At 42.4% G+C, this 21,578-nt stretch overlaps 1 long non-coding RNA gene across 1 annotated transcript; it reads right to left on the bottom strand.

The window, feature by feature from the left end:
- Positions 1–15,683: 15,683 nt before the first annotated feature.
- Positions 15,684–20,731, bottom strand: LOC311519250. Its single transcript, XR_014711237.1, has 2 exons — positions 20,621–20,731; positions 15,684–18,526 (listed from the first exon to the last, which is right to left on the bottom strand). It is a non-coding gene; the product is annotated as an uncharacterized lncRNA (long non-coding RNA).
- Between the last annotated feature and the right edge of the window lie 847 nt (positions 20,732–21,578).

The following is a 21,578-nucleotide window of genomic DNA, read 5'->3' as shown; positions in this document are numbered from 1 at the left end:
TGAGGATTTTTACCAAACCTTCCCCAGGAAGTGGGGTGCAAGGATTGGGAGGATTTTGGGGGGAAAGACGTGTCCAAACTCCGTTTTTTCAGGAACCCAGATAAAGTTTGGTGGTGGCAGTGGAAATCCAAGGGCAAAGGGTAAAATAATTTGTATCTTGGGGAAGTTTTAACCTAAGCTGGTAAAAGTAAGCTTAGGAGGTTTTCATGCAGGTCCCCACATCTGTACCCTAGAGTTCAGAGTGGGGAAGGAACCTTGACAGGAGCTGTGGGAGGAAGTTGTGCTGTTGGAGAGACTAAGTAGTACACACCATATCAGGCACAAGGAAAGAGGCCCTGAGGTAAGGGTGAAGTGGAGCTTGAGGAAGTGAGGGCTGCTGTGGGGGAAGTAGCCCAGGGAATTGTATATGTCATGTTTCTAAAAGGTCAGCTATCCTAGCTGATACTATTAGGGTCCCTGGGCTGGAGCCCGGAGTAGAGGGTGGGCCTGGGCTCCCCCCACCTTTGCCCCCTGATTAATCACTGAGACTGGGAGACAACAGAGACTGTGCAAGGAAGGATAGCGTCTCCTCACCTCCCTCGCTGGCTTGTGATGAAAATGGCTCAATAGACTGTGACCCTTGTCTCTAGCGAGAGAAGGGTTATGTAGAGGGTCACAGTGAGCCTCTGAGGCTAGCGAAATCTGCCAGGAAACGTGGGACCCACGGAGGCAAGGACAGAGCTTTGTCACAACTGGTGTTACAAGTGGGATTTCGTTCACAGCGTGGTGGAAGAAAGAGGTTTAAGAAAAAAAGTGCACTGGGGTTTTCAATTTTTTGTTTGTTTCAATGTTTTGTTTGTTGGTTTGTTTGTTTCCTTTGTACCACAATGGAGGAGGTGGTAAGAGCTCTCGTACAAGCCATGACAGCCCATCAGGAGGCCACCTGGGTTCAGGCAATGGCACAACAGGAGTCTATGCGGCTAATAGCAATTATTGATGAGCCAGGCGACCCAAGATCGTGCCCTCTTGAGAGAGGTGGTGAACCAGCTGAAGATCCTCACCACCCAGACCCAGGGGTCCGACGGGACGCGAACCCTGAGGGCCACTGGTTGTCTGCCAAAGATGACGTCAGGAGATGACGTAGAGGCATATCTCCTCTCATTCAAAAGGACTGCTCAGCATGAAGTGTGGCCCCAGGAGCAGTGGGCCAGCATTCTCGCCCCTTTTTTGTGTGGAGAAGCACAGAAGGCCTACTTTGACTTGCCTGCCATGGATGCCACTGATATACCCGTCTGAAGGCAGAGATCCTAGCACGATCAGGGGTAACAGCAGCGGTAAGGGCCCAGAGGGTCCATGAGTGGAAATACCAGGAGAACAGCCCCCCGAGGTCCCAGTTATTCGATCTCATACACCTCGCGCGAAAGTGGTTACAGCCCGAGGTGTGCAGGCTGGAGGAGATTTTGGAGACCCTGGTCATAGACCATTACATGTGGGGACTGCTGCCAGATCTCTGCAAATGGGTAGGGCAGAATGATCCATCCACGTACAACGAGATGATCACACTGGTAGAAAGACAGATGACAGCCAGGGAACTAACCCGACTACCCAAGGAAGGCCCCTTTCGAAGCAAACACCCAACCCCAACCCTGGAAGGTTGGGCAGCCAAACCACCGAGGAGTCCTAGATGGAAGGGGAGGGGGGCGAAAACCAGCGGGGACCCCAGAAGGAAGGGATTGGCCTGAGTGGGGGGAACCCCGGGACTAAACCCCCTAGCCCCTAGGAGAGGGGAGTGATTAAAAGCAATTATAGATGTTATGCATGTGGGGAGTGGGGACACATAGCTGAATAGTGTCCCAGCATCGAGGAGCCTATGCAATGTAACTTGGGGGATTGGGAGGTCCCATGCTCCCTTATCCACCTTGCGGGGGTCGCATTAGCCCCGCATAATTACACCAGGCCAATGAGGATAAATGGAGCAGAGACTAGAGCACTTGTGGACTCTGGGAGGGCTATCACCCTCACATCGGGTAAGCTGGTAAAAAGTAGTCAGCTGCTACAAGCCAAATGCGTAGCAGTGACGTGCGTGCATGGGGCCTTGAGCCATTATCCCAGTGGAGATAGAGGTTCAGGGAAACCCGTTGAGGTGACCATGGGCATAGTTCCTAAACTCCCATATCCTGTAGTCATTGGGAGGGACTATCCAGGGTTTGATAATTTACTCCCCCCGGAGAGGCTAGCGAAATCCGCCAGGAAACGCGGGACCCACAGAGTCAAGGACAGAGCTTTGTCACACTATGTAGATATTAGCTTTTCCCTTCAAGGTTTCCAAGACACTACCCTCAGTATGGGGTTGAACATCTCATGGCAGAAAAACAAAGTCCAGAACCTCAGATCTGGGTCACCAGAACTCCCAGTGCAGGTGTGGTCGAACACAGTGGAGAACATTGAGGAGTACATCTATCTAGGCTGCAAAAGAGTTCAAACAGTTGCAGCAAAACAGATGTGCTCCGATTAATAGGTTTTGTTCCCGTCTGCATGAAGTTTATGTCTCACCTATGGACTCAAACCATCTTTGTGCTGAGACAAAGTTCAGGATCTATCAATCTGTGTCCTGCAAGTACTGCCATACAGATCAGAAACCAGTATTCTCCTAAAGGCAGATTAGGAACAGTTTGAGGCACTGAGCATAGATTTTGTGCAAAATGCCATAATCTTGCAGAGAGCTGGCCTTCCTCCAGTTGCTCACTTCATTCAAAAGTGGCACTTCATGCTCCTCAGCCATGTCACCAGGATGGACAAAAAGCACCCCATCATGCCTTGTTCTCAAACTCTCCATAGAAGTGCTATCAGACGCATGCGTTGACCCTACCTGACATCACCCACCAGGCTGCTCCAGAGATTTGTGGATTCATAGGAGGGAGCCAGATCTGGGAATGTCAGTTTCACTATACAATGTCAGCAAAAGCGGTCACTCTGGCTGATGAAACTGTTCTCAGTAGACTATGCATGTTTGATGAGGATGGCTCCTTATGCAATACGTGGGGAGAGATAGGTGCCTTAAGAATGGGATATACAAAAGCCAGCATGATAGGTGGGGAGCCGCCTAAGCTAGCCAATGGGAAATGCAAACAAGAGGATGTATCCTAGGCACGTAATTCCGTGACAGAGAAGAGGCTTAAATTCAGTCTGCAGTGATGCGCCTATCTCTGCTTGAGATCCACAGACTTTCCTGGAGACAGATGGCTTAGGAGCCTAAGCTGTTCTTGCAAGAGGAAGAGAAGTCTCCCACGTAGCCTTTTGTCAAATGATTAGAGGACTCACTCAGAATGTGGAAGATGTGAAGCCATTCCACTGTGGATAAATTCTTAAACAGTCATTAGAGCAGGGGAACTGGCCCCGGTCTCCAACCTTTTATATTCACAAAAAGAAAAGGAGTACTAGTGGCACCTTAGAGACTAACCAATTTATTTGAGCATAAGCTTTTGTGAGCTACAGCTCACTTCATCGGATGCATTCAGTGGAAACACTGAGTCATTCTCTTGCTCTCTGAGGTCCAATGACTGGGTACATATCTATATAAAGTGAAAGCTGAAACAGGAGAAATCAAGAGACTCCCACAGAATATCCCATAGCCCAGTGGTTAGGCCACTTCCCTGAGAGGTGAGAGACTCCTGTTCAAATCCTTTCTCCACATCAAGCAGAGGGGGAAATTGAAATTGGATCTCCTACTTCACACATAACCAATGGGCAAAACATTATAAGGGAGGCAGCAGCATCGCTTCCTCCTCTGGCTGGATTTTGAGTGGGGCCAAATCTGATAGGCATGCTTTGAACACCCCTACCAAATGAGGCCTCAGAGTGAAAATAGGCATCTTCACCTAGTTTGAGGATCACTATGGGGCTTAAGTGTGAGATAGGCAACCAGACATCTGGGGTTAGGCAGCACTGTGCATGCCCAAAGGCCAGACGGAGGCACCAAGTTAGTTTAGGTGCCCACAGGTTAGGTGGCAGCCAAGTGTGGGTTTTGTTGATCTCAATGGTTCCTAAATCCGGGGTTCAGGCACCTAAATACCTTTGTGGATCTGGGCTTCTGCCTCCCCTTATCTTGATACAGATTTTCCACTGTAATTATTTTATTTCATTGTTGTTCAATGAGAGGGATGAATGTAGTTGGTGTACTTCAAAAAAAGTCTCTTAAAATATTATATTTGGCAATATTCAGATTATGGAGGTTAATATGCTGTCATAACGTGTATCCTGTAACTGTATCCTATAATGTAGTCAAATTAAAACTTAGAGACAAACCACGAATCAGCTCACGTGGAATATGTTCAGATGAATTTTGCTACTGTAAAACATGGAGAACTGATGTTCAAAGGGACAACAGGCAGGACATAGTTTCTTTTAAATATATATAACCATTTTTGATAATGCTTTCATACTGGTGACCAGAAAATTCATCCTTTGATGTTATAAAGCTGAGCAAAACTCAGCCTATTTAACATGCTGTAATGTTAACATTGATTGCATTTATGTGTAGGAGATAATGTCAGAAAGAACTGTGGTTACCCAAGCTTGTTTAAAAATCTTTATGATGCGCGTGTTCATGTCCATTTGCCTTTTCATAGTATTGAGATACATTCATTATCAGGACAGGATAGCTCACCCATCCTTTCAAATGGCATAGTAACTTTACATATTGTATGTGTGACAACTTAAGAAGTCAGTAGTATTAGCAGGAAAAAACTGTCCTTGAACAAGTAATAAAGGGTAGCATTTATCAAAGCTGTGTCAGCTTGCAAATTGTTTTGCCGAAATTGACTTGCCTGATTCATGATTATTCTTTTAAATCAGGCAAACTGTGTTTAATTTAAAAATTCTTCAGTGGATCTATAGAATTACATTTTTAAATGGGACTTTGATTCACTAAGCCCCCAGGACTGTTGTAAGGGTCTGAAATTAATCAATATGTTCCACCACTAGGTAAAAAGGTGATGGGAACAGATGCAAAAGATCTGAAAGGGGAGAGGGTGAGAGTGAAGAAAGAGAATCAGGGAGCACAGTAATTGGAATAACCAATGGAAGATTTAAGAAGCCTTGAGGAGCTGAAGGGAAAAACAAAATCAGAGAGGCCTGGAGCATTCAAGACTGGTGATTGAGTGCTGAGGATGAAGAGACCAGAAAAAGATAGGTCTATGAGTTTATTTCCTTCCAGCCTAGCAATGCCAGCAGTTAGAACTGGGAAAAAATTGTGAAAATTGTACATATATTTAACTATGTAAATAATATTTTGTGTACATGTAAATATGCATCCTAAATGTATATCAAACACTGACTCTAGAGTTGTTGCTGTGCTGTGATAGATGAACTGTAAAATTATCACTATACATATTTCCAAGGCACCCCTCCCTAGATGTCATACCTTCCTAGTTCACAAATATTGAATAATTTGCCACTCCTGGATGTGGCCCTATATTAAAGGACCATATGTTGTAGGTTTACTGGAACTGTCCTGATTTTTCAGACAACATCCCCGGAATTATTCTGGGGTGCTTAAAATGTTCCTATTGTTTCATTTAATCAGTCAGTGAAGTTAACAGGATTATGCACACAATTAACATTAAGCATGTGCTTACGTGCTTGGCTTGATCAGAACCGTAATGCTCAGTCCGAAGTGAGCATTCGTCTTAATTTATTTAAGTATTTGGATTTAACAACCATAAAAAACTTATGTTTACAAAAATTCTGCACACCCTAACAGTAAATTAAACATCCAATAACAATAAGCACCAACAACATTAAATACTAGTATACAAATTAACTCCTGCTGCCAACTGTATTTATCTAAACCTGCCAATTAAAAAAAAAATCCCAGCCTGACCCAGAACTTACCCTTTTCCTTCCCCCAAAACTCTATCAGAGAAGTGGCTTTTGCAGTGTGCCTTGAATGTCACCAAGTTCAGGCTATTTCAGATCATAGTGGGGAACCAGTTCCAAAGTCCCAGCCCCCGCACTGAGAATGCCCTGCTGGCAGCACGCTCTCCTTTCTAACAAGAAGCCCAAATGCCAACACTGGCCACAGCTGTGGCAGTTAGTCAGTTAATAATCATTTGTACTCTTAGACCGGACAGTCACATAGTTCTACTCACCTCAGTGGTAAGTGGCGAGAGAAGAGGTCAATTCTTCTTAATAGTGCTCATTCTAGAATGGTAGTTTATTTCATTTCCAGTATTTAGTGCACGGATTTATGTGTTTACACAAAAGTCTGGCTCAGAAATAGCTTTATCATAGTAGCTTTAGAAGTCTAAAACGATGATAAAGTACTTTTGCTAAGGACCGGATGGCAGAAGCATTAACCAAGTTGTGTATTGATTTTAATTTTACTGCTATGAGAGCTCTGAGAGCTCTTTTCACCATGCTTAAGGGAAATATACAAGAATATACAAATTCTGCCTTGATTTACACCACTCACGTGGCTCAGGAGGCAATGCCCAACACTACTAACAGTTTTTAGGACAATTCAGAGTGTAGCACTTAATATTTATTATACGTGTCTTAGCATGAAGAGCATGTTTCACCCTCTCCCCCATTGTGATTAATGGGGTTAGCATTATTATTCTGTTAATATCACACTTTATAAAGGGCTCAAAATTATACTGGAAGTTTGCATAGTAACAATTTCAGGATCAAATGATGATTTTATAACACTGGTTTGAGAAAACTAGGTTAGAACATAATTACAAATTTCCAATCACAACAAAGGTTCTCATTTTCTACCACTGTTAACATAGTGCCACTTCAGGACATAGCAAAACAACGTACTCCCACATTGTCAATAGCTTAGTTTGTGTAGTCAATTCGCCTTCAAATTTTTCTGGATTGGTAGAGTTATTAATCTGAACCACTAAACTAGCACACATGCTAATATTTAACTGCTTACTTTAGTTGGGGAAAACTAATGATATGTTAGCAGTGCCTGATGACTGGAGCAAATGTTATGTATTTTAATGGACAGAGAAAGAGGAGGCTGCAGAAATAGACTGAAAGTATTAGGCCTGGGCTACACTAGGGGAGGGTTCGAACTAAGATACGCAAATCCACTACGCTATTCGCCATCCTCAAGGCGGCGAGTCAACCGCGGCGGCTCCCCCGTCAATTCCACTTACTCCTCCTGTCAAAGTGGAGTACAGGCATCGATTCAAGGATCGATTTATCGCATCTAGACGAGACGCGATAAATTGATCTCTGATAGATCGATCACTACCCGCCGAGCCGGCGGGTAGTGGAGATGTACCCTTAGACAAAAACACAAAATAGGGAAAGGGCAGATGACATATGCACTGATACACTATTCATCATGTATGCTTTGTTGAACACCAGAAAACCTGGATTTGTGCTGGAAATGGCCCAACTTGATTATCATACACATTGTAAGGAGAGTGATCACTTTAGATAAGCTATTACCAGCAGGAGAGTGGGGTGGGGGGAGAGAAAACCTTTTGTAGTGGTAAACACCCATTTTTTCATGGTTTGTGTGTATAAAAAGATCTTCTGTACTGTCCACAGTATGCATCCGATGAAGTGAGCTGTAGCTCACGAAAGCTTATGCTCAAATAAATTGGTTAATCTCTAAGGTGCCACAAGTACTCCTTTTCTTTTTGCGAATACAGACTAACACGGCTGTTACTCTGAAATCTGTTTAAATGCATTGGTAATGCTGAAAAGCAGAAGGAATATTGTAGCACAGTGTTATCAGACAGAACGTTTTTAATATAACAAATAAGAAATGTATGCTATTTCTCCTATAACTCCTACCTGGAGAACAGGATCGATAGTGTTCATTATGGGTTCATCCACAGAGTCCTAAAAACACTGGATGACTATTACTAATCTTTAGGCATCTGGGGCTGTTAGGAGAGGCTCACTGATAATTTCAAAGCACAAAGCCTGATGGCAGTCAGCTCTTGAATGAGTGAGCAAGTGGTGAAGCTGGAAGAGGGCACATATAAAGCCTTCTCCTTTTATTGTCCCACCCAAGGACGAGCCACAATAACAGCTTTTGCACTTCCCAAATTGCAAGAGCTTCTCAGGACTATACCTAGATGTCTCCAGCTGGCAGAAAGGAAAGGAGAAAGATTGCCTTACTTATGATAAGTTTCTTTTAGCTCAGGGCTAAATAAACTAACCTATGCACTCTCAGCCTTAACGGGAAAGGGAAAAATGTCGAGATGCTTACTGTCTGGGGTGGGATGGCGCTTCCACTTGGAGTCCAGCTGCGTGGAATGTTTGGTCACTACAGGGAAGTGGTGGCGACTAATGGCTGGCTTTATAAGGAGAGTGCTGCAGCAGAGCATCACCTCTGGTGCAGTAGGTTCCTGAGAACAGGAGCTACGGAAGTCACGTGCTATGGAAACTTGACCCCAGAGTCAGGACTGAGGGAAATAGTCTGCTGGTGGCTAGACTAAATTAGCTGGCCTGCCAAACCCAGGCCCTGTTGATTTGTATCTTAGCATCACAGGCTTACCCTTAAAAACATGCTGTGCAATTCTCTTTATTTATCTTTGGGTTAATTATATTTTGGTTAATTTTGGCTCTTGTTCCTGTTGTTAAAACTAATCACCAAATCTGGCTCTTGCAAAGATTGTTCTGAGATAACATATGTACAATCATACACTTGTCTGAAATTTCCTCCCAGTCATTTGACCCAATCTGAACTCACAAGATCATCTGGTACTTGCCTGCTCAAATAACTAAAATTAACCTGAGTTTGAGAAGATACCCAATTCCTCACAGACTCTAATATAGCATTTTTTTATTTATTCACTGGACACTAAAGTGAATAAATGTGACATTAGTGAGGAAGTATTTCCAACAGGTTAATACACTGAGTACATTGGCCTGAAGAAATGTATTGACTTTTGCATCCATAATTCAGAGGGAGGTGACCGTCAGTTTCTGCCTCTGGGAGGTCATTGTGAATAAGACACTGAGCTGAAAAATCAGCCTGTGGTGGAATTTCTACAAGAGTGACACCTAACATGACACTGTGATAGAGCAACAAATAAACAAAACAATATGGAAATAAATAAAGTAAACTAGCTGGTTGTTTAGTTTAGGTATTTTGCTCATGTAGGGATTTTAATTTAGTCATTTTGTCATGGGCTTTTTCACTAGACACAAAATTTCAGCGCTTTACCAAGAGAAAAATGAATTAAATCATCACTTTCTGATCTACAACTGGTAAAATAATGAACAGTATTGAAAAGGTAAATCAGAAATTTCTGTTCTCTCTGTCTCTTAGCACAAGAACGGTGAGACATTTAATGAAACCAAGAGGTCGCAAATTCAAAATTGATGAAAGGAAATACTTTTTAATACAATATATAATTAGACTGTGGAAATCATTGCCATGGAAAGTCATTGAGGCCAGGAACTTAGCAAGATTCAAAGAAAGATTGCATGTTACTATGGATAACAAGAATATCCATTTTTTATAGTTAATGCTGGATTTAAAAAAAAGATTGGAGGGGTGATAAAACCTCATGTGTCAGGTCTTAAGCCAATCTCTAGCTACTGGGGATAAAGAAAAGACCTTCACGAGGGACTGACTGTCCTACATCTGCCTACTCTGGGGGTTCTTTCACCTTTCTCTGAAACATTTGGTGCTGGCCAGTGTTGGAGACAAGGCAGTGGACTAACTGGACCATAGATCTGATATAGCATGGGAATTCCTGTCAGCCAGATACACACATGTTTACCTTTCTCATATAAAAATGTATTGAAAAGTGGGCTGTCAGCAAGTGGAATGCACACCCTGCCTCACCAAAGAGGTACACATTGTTTACTCTTATTTTCAGGGAGAAGTTATCAAGCTTCACCTGCCACAGTGAGGTAACAGGAATAGCCCTACCACCCTACGACAAGACTTCTATAACTACAGTTTGAATTTAGATATTGTTAGTGTATGATCAGATTTTATTACTCTCTGAGTCACCACGTGTCTAGCTTCCACCCACAGCCTTTCATCCTTAAGTGCAAGGATAATCAATGCTTTTTCCAAATCACAGGTGAACAAGCAGATGATAATCATTGTTATATTTGTCTAAGGCAGCAACATTAATATTGGACACAAATTTAAACAGTACGATTCACAGTCATTTTCTGAACAGAACACTATATCCAATATTTTTTATGAAGGGTAAAGAACAATATATCAATGGGGTGAGAAAAAATGCCAAAAAAAAAAGCTACAATCCAGTAGAGTTCATCAGTGGAGCACTTGATGAATATTTATCATTTTAAAAATTGCATTGATAGCTTAACAATTTTCAAAATGATCCTTTGAAAAACATGTATTCAATTGTACACTTCATTGCACACAATCCAGCTATGTGAAAAGGATTAAAGAGAGAAAAGAGGTTAATAGGCCAGAGAACAATTAGAAGGAAGAGGTGGAGATTAAACATCTCTCACCCCAGTGCAGTTATTTTTGCTCATTAATGTTATTTGATGGACCAGTTTATCCGTTACCATTTTGCTCTACAAAGCCGGGCTCTCCTTATTTTGTGTCCTGCATAATGTGAAACGTTCTATTGTCACATACATGATAAATAATAATTTCATCTGGCATGATGAGGTGTTTCGGTGCAACAACTCCAAAACTCAAGGCTTTTCAAACATCCCTCACAACATCCATGCTCCCGTGCAGGCAGCTGTCATACCTCTTTCTTCACCTGTTGGACAAACAAGAGCAGCATTAGTTTGATTTAACAATGGTGTTAAAAAGTCTCAGCTTCATTTGAGTGCTCTAAATGCTGTACTGATTCTGTTTCGTGAATGCTATTCTTGATTGGTTCAATTGCTGCTTTATGGTCTTTAAAGCAGAACTGCCTCCTGTTCTGGAAACCACATATCCAAAGTAACAAGATCTTTCAACTTCCTCTAAGGTTACATCTTGTGTGTCATGAGGAGCAGTAGCGCAGAATTCCTCATTAGAGCAGTAAACATTCAATATATCAGTCTTCGTCATGCTGATCTTTCACCTGCACTGTTTACTGCTACAAAGATGTTTTATTTTTGCCTGTAGCTCATCTTTGCATCACAAAAGGAAGAACTCTAAATCTGCAAAGTTAAGGATGCCTCCACTTCACTAAAGATCCTTCCAATAACTCCTTCAGCTTCTCTGAAAGGCAATGTTGTCTAATGAATAATACACCAGACTGGGCGTCAAGAAACCTGAGTTCTAGGCATAGCTCTGCTATAAATTCACTGTGTGACCTGGGGCAAGTCATCTAACCACTCTGTGCCTCTGTCTATACAAAGGGAAGATAATAATAGGCATCTTTTGTAAAGTGATTTTAAAGCTTCAGATCAGAAGACCAATATAATAAAACAATATTATTAGTATTTTCAAAATAATCAGGATATTATCCAGAGGAACAGAAAGCTAGATACAATACCTCTCTGCCAGCAGACAGACTGTAGCAAGCCAGACTGAACACAGGTTACTGTAGGTGACAAAAACATGCCATTTCTTATACAAAAGCTTAACTTCCATCATCACTATGATTGGTGTTCCATAGTTATTTTATAAGTGGACACTATCACTCCTTAAAGTCTACAAAAAGGATATAATTAGCTGTTCTGACACTCTTCAGAGATATTCCATTGTCTAAAAAACTGCTCAATACACCTGCAATGTTGTTGGAAATCTGCCTACTCTCTAGCAGGTTAGCATGTGCTTGGTACTGGAATAGGATCTTGTTGATGATACTCTTGCGGAGTATTCCATTGGACATGAAGGGAAAGCTTGCAGCAAGTGATACTGGAGATTATATTATCAGGCACCTGGCAACTCTATGGATTACTTATTTATCCTCATTACCTAAAATTGCCTTATTGGCTAAGTTATTGCTATCTATTCATTACACTTTGATTAATATACAAGTTATCAATGTTACTTCTATCCCCACCAAAACAGAGAGGTGAATGTTCCCCAACCTAGGAACTATATCTCTTTATATCCCTCGGAACTGTATGTGGCTGGGGAATAATGGAAACCTGCATACAACATAAGATGAAGAGTGTCACTATATTGTATTAGCTCTGCACACATCTTCTGCCTGGACACTAGTGCTTGCACGGAGCAGATCTGACAATCCTCCAAATATGGACTTGGCTCCATAGGGTCCAAAGGTCACTTACATCCAAATTAGATAAAATCCTGATTTTTTCAAAAGCTTGTTCTGTCAAGTTAAAGGATTTGACTCTAAAAGTAAGTAAAGGAAGTTCTATTTTATTACACACACAAAAACTAACAAACATTATTTAGGTTACAAAGTCAAGGACCCAAAAGTTAGGAAATATCAGAATTAAGGTTGTCTATGCCACTCGAATTCCTTCACACACATCTTGTGAGTATGTGTTATGATACAGCCTTTAATGCATGGTCAATTGGGTTTTTCCAGAGGACCCCTTCTGCGTTCACTGCACAGAATGGAGGGTGATCAGTATATCAGCAGCTATTCAATATTTTATTGTTCCCCCATTGTTCAGTGTGTGGCCATAAGCTTTATTTACTGCACACTATTCAAACACTGCTCTGGAGACCAAATTATTAATTTCCTCAGGGGCCTTTCTACGGCACTGATCACTGTAGTACATGAATAAAGAAAAGGAGTACTTGTGGCACCTTAGAGATTAACAAATTTATTTGAGCATAAGCTTTCGTGAGCTACACTGAAAGCATCCAATGAAGTGAGCTGTAGCTCACAAAAGGTTATGCTCAGATAAATTTGTTAGTCTCTAAGGTGCCACAAGTCCTCCTTTCTTTTTGCGGATACAGACTAACACGGCTGCTACTCTGAAACCTATAGTCCATGAGTGCTTCACAAGCATTAATTAATTTATATTTGCAACACCCCTGTGAGGCAAGGTGCTATTATTATTCCCATTTTACAGATGAGAAACAAGAACAAAGACAATGCCAAAATGTTCTCTCATTTTGAGTGCAAAATTTGAGGTACCTATGATCCAGTTTTTCAGAGAACTTTAGCATTTTATAGCACTTCATTTATTCAGAGCAGAGCTCTCATTGACTTCAGCTGTACTTGTGGTTGAGATGAGGGTGCTGAAATTATCATTATTATTATTAGTTAACATTTATGTTGCAGTAGCATCTGAAGTCTACAAGCAGGTGGTCCTCATCATGCTAGGTGCTGTACAAACATACAATAAATGATAATCACTGCTCCAATGAGCTTAACATCTAAAAGGGACAGAAAAACTAGGCATGATGGCAGGTAGAGATTAGATGCTCATGACTGAGGGAGTATAGGAGGTGGTGTTGAAGCTGTGGGGTGGATGTAAAGATGGGCAATTTACTGGGAAGAAGTTAAATAGCTGCATAATTGCCTGGAAATCAAGCTTTGTCAAATGAGTTTCTACAATAGGAAGAGATGATTTAAATAACAGAAAGCCCTTTAAACATACATTAGTGCCACCAGGCTCAAGTAGAGATACATAACATCATAATACCCTTTTCATATACAGATGTCCATTCCAAGATTCACTACCAAATAAACATCAGTCAAGAGACAGTGGCTGTATATGGTTTACAAAATATGTCAATGTTAAAGGAGTAACAGTTTCAGACAGAAAGGACCAAAAGTGAAGGCTTGAAGTTAATTCTGCCCTCAGACATCTATAATGCCACCAATGTCAATGGAGATTAATATGTTTAACTGAGGGCAGCCTTTGTCCTGGATGGCCAAAAGGCTGCAGGACAGGCTGTGACTTTAAGTCTTAGGCCACGCTGTAGTGTAGTACCTGTACAAAACTACAGGAGAGAAGGCTTACACTTGGATTTCACATAGGAAATGTATTCAGTTGTTGAATTCCACCAGGATTTCAACAATTTCCACCCCACCATCAACCTCAGCCTGGAGCAGTCCACACAAAAGATCCACTTCCTGGACACTACAGTGCAAATAAGCCATGGCCACATAAACACCACCCTATACCAGAAACCTACTGACCACTATGCTTACCTACATGCCTTCAGCTTTCATCCAGACCACATCATATGATCCATTGTCTACAGCCAAGCTCTACAATACAACCGCATTTGCGCCAATCCTTCACACAGAGACAAACACCTACAGGACAAACACCTATCAAGTGTTCTTAAAACTACAGTACCCACCTGCTGAAGTGAAGAAACAGATTGACAGAGCCAGAAGGGTACCCAGAAGTCACCTACTACAGGACAGGCCCAACGAAGAAAGTAACAGAACGCCACTAGCCGTCACCTTCAGCCCCCAACTAAAACCTCTCCAACACATCATCAAGGATCTGCAACCTAACCTGAAGGATGATCCCTTATTCTCACAGACCTTGGAAAACAGGCCCGTCCTCACTTACAGACAGCCCCCCCAACCTGAAGCAAATACTCACCAGCAACTACACACCACACAACAAAAACACTAACCCAGGAACCTATCCCTGCAACAATCCCTGTTGCCAACTCTGTCCACATATCTACTCAAGGGACACCATCGTAAGATCTGACCACATCAGCCACACCATCTGGGGCTCATTCACCTGCACATCTACCAATGTGATATATGTCATCATGTGCCAGTAATGCCCCTCTGGCCAAACCAGATAGTCTCTACAGAAAAGAATAAATGGACACAAACCAGAAGTCAAAAATTATAACATTCAAAAACCAGTCGGAGAACACTTCAACCTCCCTGGACACTCAATAACAGGCTTAAAAGTGGCAATTCTTCAAGAAAAAAACTTCAAAAACAGACTCCAGCGAGAAACTGCAGAACTGGAATTAATTTGCAAACTGGACACCATCAAATTAGGCCTAAATAAAAACTGGGAGTGTATGGGTCACTACAAGAACTAAAAACTAATTTCCTCCTACTGTTATTCATACTTTCTTGTCAACTGTTTGAAATGAGCCACCCTGATTACCACTACATAGTAATTTTTCATCCTGTGGATAAGAGCCCACTTTAACTGAATTGTCTCAACCCCCCACTTGGTAAGGCAACTCCCACCTTTTCATGTACTGTTATATATATCTTCCTACTGTATTTTCCACTTCATGCATCTGATGAAGTTGGTTTTAGCCCATGAAAGCTTATGCCCAAATAAATTTGTTAGTCTGTAAGGTGCCACAAGTACTCCTCGTTGTTTATGTCATAATTTGTGGCCAAGCCAATTTTCCAACTAAAATTATAGGAGGGCTAAAGTACAGCTTTCTAACTATAGTTTGCAATCTTAACCTGAGACCATGCTACATCTCTCCATAATATCAAAAGGAAACTACTGTAGCCCAGTAGCATCTATGCAATTTTAAGTCAAGTTTATTTTTGACACTGACCTTTCAGTAAGGACTTAGATAGTTTAATGGGCTTTGAGTACATTACATTGTTACGAATTACACCTTGTAGGACACGCACACAACTGCTGCGAATTATACCTGGTAGGACACGCACACAAGTGCTACGAATTACACCTGGTAGGACACGCACACAAGTGCTACAAATTACACCTGGTAGGACATGCACACCAGTGCTGCGAATTATACCTGATAGGACACGCACACCAGTGCTGCGAATTATACCTGATAGGACACGCACAGTTCGAATCTAGGCTGAGGCACAGAAACAAAGTCCACAACTGCAGAGTTCCCAAAAGACACTAAGTTTATTACGCTCGAGCGTGGTGCCCCCCTGCTAGCCAGGAGGGGACCCTGAATGCAGATTATACAAAGGTTATATACCTTTTAGCAAAGCATGTTGCCCTCGTGCATCGGAAACCTTAGCCAATAAACAAACCCTTGTCTTATCTACCACCTATCCCTGCTTGGTGCATTCCTCGTGCTATACCAGTATGTTAATTACACAGCATGGTCCTAAAGCTAGGCATCAGTAACTTTTATTATCAGGATGGGAGGCCTCACATCAAGGCCAAGAGACAGGGAGTTAGAGACTGACAAAAACCAGATACTGGGAGTCAAGGCAGGCTGGAGACAAGGAGGAGGATTTTCACAGGGATTCAATATCTAAGGATTACTCCTCCTGGTGTATGATGTGCTGGCATTTAAACAATGGTGGGCCCCAAACCAAAATGGAGTCACATGTGCTAACTTTTCCTTAACAGTCCTCCCTTTTTTTTTTGTATGTCAGTAAGCTATATCGGGGCTGAGTAACCGCGCTGCAGGGTTAGCAACTGCCAACAGCACATACTGCAGCATTGTAGGCATACAAAAAATAGTGCAAAAACAGTAACAGTCAAAAAAAGTAAATACAAAATACGCCGTCCCCAAGTCCCCACATCCGGTAGCCATGAGGTGAGCCAGTCCCAGACCTCCTGGAATCCAGCGTTGGTAGTGTCGAGGCTGATGTGGTGGAATAGGGCTGCCTGTTGCTTGAGGATGTGGATGTCAGTTTCCATCCTATGGTGCTGATTTACAAATACACAACAGCTTGAATTGACCAGAGCACAAACCCCGCCCTGATTTGCAAGGAGATAATCCAGGGCTAGGCGGTTTTGCAATGTAGTTTGGGATAGCTGGGTGACTTCAATTTGAAGGGCAGAGAGAGCATCTGCAGTAGCATTTGCCATTAGTTCCAAAGCAGCTGAAATGTTAACTATAGCTTTTTCCAGCTCGCTTACTCCCAACCATGGCAGAAACCAACGCACAAAGGAGTGAAAGCCTTTGGGCCGATAAGAAAGGGGGTTTAAAGGAATACTTCGTCGGTCCCTCTATACTAGATTGCGGATCTCTCTCCGGGTCAGGTTCTGGTGTACTGTCACGGCGGGTACTATAGCCCCTAAGGTACATGTACCACACCATCCTGCTGGGAGAACCTTATAGGCTGTGTGATTGCATAACCAATACCAGCCAGACCCCTCGGGGACTGGCCACGGGGTCCTGGAGTAGGTAGAGGGGCCTCCCGCACCAGAGCTGATTTGGGTGGTGTCCTTGCACCCTACAAAATTCCCTACAAAAACTGTATTTTCTATGCCCTTATGTCATGACACACATAAAGCATAATTACTCTGGGCCACCATATCAATAGACCATATTTGGATTGTAACATTCCAGTTAAATGTAGTGTTTGCCCATAGCTTAGCTTGGAGTGTTCGATTAAGGGGGATAGGTACCCCTACCAACGGGACTCCCTGACCTAAATATGTGGGGGTACGAATACAAATCCAACACTGCGTTCGATTTACACCCTGTTTGATAGCACGGGTTAAATTCAAGAAGCTATTGCCCTCCCATCCTTGTACTGGACTTGGGAATAGGGAGAGAACCCCTCCCAGGCAAACCAAACCAATGTCAACATCCTCCCCTGTACTATACAAAAAACACTACCCCCAATGTAAGTCCAATAAACAGGAACACAAAAAGTCCTGGTGGGCTGTGAAGGTCCCAGTAGCTGGAAAGCTTAGTCCATGGGTTGGTCGTGGTGTTCATTCGTGAAGTGGCTCATCCAATGGCTTGTCAGGGTCAGGTGGGGGCCCCAGCGCCAACTTAACGTAGCTATGATGGATCCAGGAACCTTTACCTGCAAAGGAGTGGTGGCAGATGGTGGGAGTACTGTTCGTTGCTGTAAGGTGTTTTTGGTATTTATACTTGCCTACAAGCACAGTTCCAGCCTCTGGAATAAACCCACCCCACCACTTTACTTCACATTCCCAAGAATACATTCCGCAACTTTCTCCCTGCCAATGTACAATGCTCCGTCTTTGCCATCAAGGCCAATTCTCAGTGTCTTTTGCAGTCAGGAATCTTTAGATTTTGGTGGTTTTAGCAGAGCAGGCGTTCCTTCTCTCTTGGAACAGGCATGGTTTTGCATTATACAGAGGAGAGGTTACTAGCACGTCACCCTGTAGTGCTTTGGTTTCTTTAGCAAATACTGAATGCAGGTTAGCTTTGTCATGGGACAAGGGAGAGGTTACTAGCACTTCACCTTGGTTTTTTTTTTTTTTTGCTGTTCAAAAGGAGGAAAGAAAAAAAAAAAACCCAGAAGGAGGGACAGACTGATCAGTAGTCGAAGTGAAGTCACCTCGAGGTGGAGGGGTCTTTTTGCAGTAAGAAGCATGGGTCTAGGCAGTCAGTCCTTGGCACTTCACAGCGGTGTTGGTAGTTAGCAGGACTTAATAAGGGCCTTTTCAGCATGGGGCCTTTGTCGAGGGACCTTTATGTAGACCCAGTCACCTGGTTTTAACAAATGGCAGGTTTGCTCAGGATTCTTGAAGCAGGACTTCTTTTACCTGTAAATACAGAGACCTAACACATTTCATTAATGTCTGGCAGTGTGTTGCAGATCTCACAGCTGCTTGGGCACATTTAAGCCCCCCTCTTTCTTGGCTGTTAGCCAAATCCTAGCTGTGAGTAGTGTCCTTGGGCAGGCCAGTGTCTTATCTTTTGACCGAGCCTGCCAAGCCTGCCAGCTACAGCGTTGAATTAGCTCGTCCTCCGTTTTATTTTTTTTTTCCCTTCTTGGCTTTTATTAACCTGCAAAGGAAACTTTCACTTTTTACTTATACATTTTTGTTTAAAAAGGAACACATGTACATTGCCCATTATACAGCACTTTAGTCTTATTGTATAATGTATGCCATATATACCCTTCTAGGAAAATGACTCTATTACAGAGCTTTGGAGCAACAAGCCAGGACAAGCACACCCACTTTTGAGGAGTCCACTTGGTACAACTTCTGGTGTCCAATAGCTTTTTTTCCCTCCGCAGCCCTCTGGCTAGAAATGTGAGGTAGCCAGAAGGATCTCATGTATAATATGGGGAGTGGGTTAACCGTTGATGTCCTTGCTTCCAAAGACTGTTGGTGTGCAAATTTTAACAACAATTTTTTTAATTAAAAGATCTGGCCAATGAAATTTTTTTTTTACTTAAGCAAATGTATTAAACTTTAGTATATCACATTTTTTGATATTATCCAAACACTTTGTATTCCAAGTTGAATAAAACAAGTATCTGCATTTTGATGTAACCCTTCTATTTAGTTTTAAACTAAACTGTCCTATGAAAAATTAAACACAGCAATTCTGGCCACAAGACAAACACCACAAGACAGGACATAGAACACAGAACAGAATTCCTATTGTGCCAGTAAATTCATGAGATGTTGAATTGCTTTTCAGCTGGCATCAGTTTTCTCTGATTTTCTGAAAGACAAAAATAAAACACAGATCTACCCCTTTTGGGCAGTCAGTCATTGCTTAAAATATTTCCTTTTTATACAAATACCCTTGTTAATTGCAGGCAAAACAGAGGAATTACCCATATTTTCTTGTATTTGTTTTATAGGCAGCCCAGGTTTCAGTGGCCTCTACCTTATTAGTTAGGTAATTTACATTAAAATAAATGCTTTCCGGCTTGCTTTTGGATCCACAGGTTAAAGATTCTTACTTTAAAAAGGGCACAATAAACTTTACCAGACTTTTGATTGCCTTTTACTTTTAACTCCTGCTGTCAAACACACAGCGACCTGAAAAGGAAGACACCACCTATTGTAGCCTCTTGGAACCTAATAAGATATTAATTAAGTAGCACTGTATAATTGCATTTCTTTGGAAAAGGGCCCATTTTTTTCCAAAATGGCTGCAAAGAAACCAAGATTTTTTTTTCTTTTCAGTATTTTACAAAGTTTAACTGCTTAATTCTTTCCAGCAACTAAAGAGTTAACTTTTTACTTTTTTTTTTTTTTAAATTACTTGCTTATTTTTCAAAACGACACCCAATTACTTAGATTTTACCATTTTAAGTATTATTCCGGGATTTATGTTTTTCATTCCTGTAATTATTTACTCTTCTTTTTTCACTATGACCTTTAAGTTTTCAACCTGTTTTCCAATCTCTCTATCTGTTGCCTGCCCGCTTGGGCCCAATCCTGTTTTTTTCTCTGAACTGTCCCTTCCATGAGCACCAGCTTTGTTTTACTACCAAATTAACAAGGAGGGTGGGCTTCTTAACTAGCCCCCAGCCCTCCTGGTCTCTTTTTTAAAATATTTTTACTTACAAGGGCTACCCGAGTCCTCCCCACATGAGGCTTGTCACCTGGACAGAAAGCACAGCTAATTGGCAAGCAAGGAGGTGACGGGCATAAGTCAGAAAGCCGAGGGTAAGCCGGAGGAGGGGCAGAAGCAGGCATAGCACAGAGCGGAGCTGGAGACCCCTGAGATGAATAAGAAAAGGAGGAGGAAAGAGGATGTCCTTTTGCATGCGCATAAGCCCAGTTGTCCCATACATACCAATAATCCATCTGGGCTGGAGCTTTGTCCTCCAGCCTCCTTTTAAGCACTGTTAATGTATCCCCAGCAAAGGACCCATCCGGTGGCCATTCAACAGATGTTTGAGTTGTTAGTGCTGGCCACTCAACCTTACATAAAATAACAGCTTTTTTTCTGCCTAACCCATGGGTGCCAGAAATATTCCCCCAATTCTTGAGAATTTCAGCCAAAGGGGTCCCCTTACTTACACTCTGCCCAGAACCTATAACGGGCTACCAAAAGAACACAAAATGTGCCACCTTATCGCCTAAGCGACGGCTCACACCCCCCCCTCCTCGGAGTTCTCAAAGGTGAACTCACCCTGTGCCGGCTGGAACTGTCCAAGAGGAGGAGTGTAGTCTCGCTTCTTGGGGCGAGCCTAGAGTCCCATCTGGGTCGCCAAAACTGTTACGAATTACACCTTGTAGGACACGCACACAAATGCTGCGAATTATACCTGATAGGACACGCACACCAGTGCTGCGAATTATACCTGATAGGACACGCACACCAGTGCTGCGAATTATACCTGATAGGACACGCACAGTTCGAATCTAGGCTGAGGCACAGAAACAAAGTCCACAACTGCAGAGTTCCCAAAAGACACTTAAGTTTATTACGCTCGAGCGTGGTGCCCCCCTGCTAGCCAGGAGGGGACCCTGAATGCAGATTATACAAAGGTTATATACCTTTTAGCAAAGCATGTTGCCCTCGTGCATCGGAAACCTTAGCCAATAAACAAACCCTTGTCTTATCTACCACCTATCCCTGCTTGGTGCATTCCTCGTGCTATACCAGTATGTTAATTACACAGCATGGTCCTAAAGCTAGGCATCAGTAACTTTTATTATCAGGATGGGAGGCCTCACATCAAGGCCAAGAGACAGGGAGTTAGAGACTGACAAAAACCAGATACTGGGAGTCAAGGCAGGCTGGAGACAAGGAGGAGGATTTTCACAGGGATTCAATATCTAAGGATTACTCCTCCTGGTGTATGATGTGCTGGCATTTAAACAATGGTGGGCCCCAAACCAAAATGGAGTCACATGTGCTAACTTTTCCTTAACAACATGTCAATCTGTTTCCTGATTCAACATGCCATGTTTCACAAAAGAGGTGATTTTAGCTACTTTGATGATCATCATATTAACTCATCTTGCATTTCTTACTGTTGTTAATGTTTATATGTTTGTCTTATATTCCTTTAGAGGATAATTTTCAATCACAAACTTTCAAAAATGCTATTTGTCTTGAGTAACTTGAGTTAGCACAAACTTTG

Source organism: Lepidochelys olivacea (assembly GCF_965140295.1).
Source record: "Lepidochelys olivacea isolate rLepOli2 genome assembly, chromosome: 1".
Classification (NCBI taxonomy): domain Eukaryota; kingdom Metazoa; phylum Chordata; order Testudines; family Cheloniidae; genus Lepidochelys; species Lepidochelys olivacea.
Note: the sequence above shows the minus strand (reverse complement) of the source record. Positions and strands in the feature narration are given on the sequence as shown.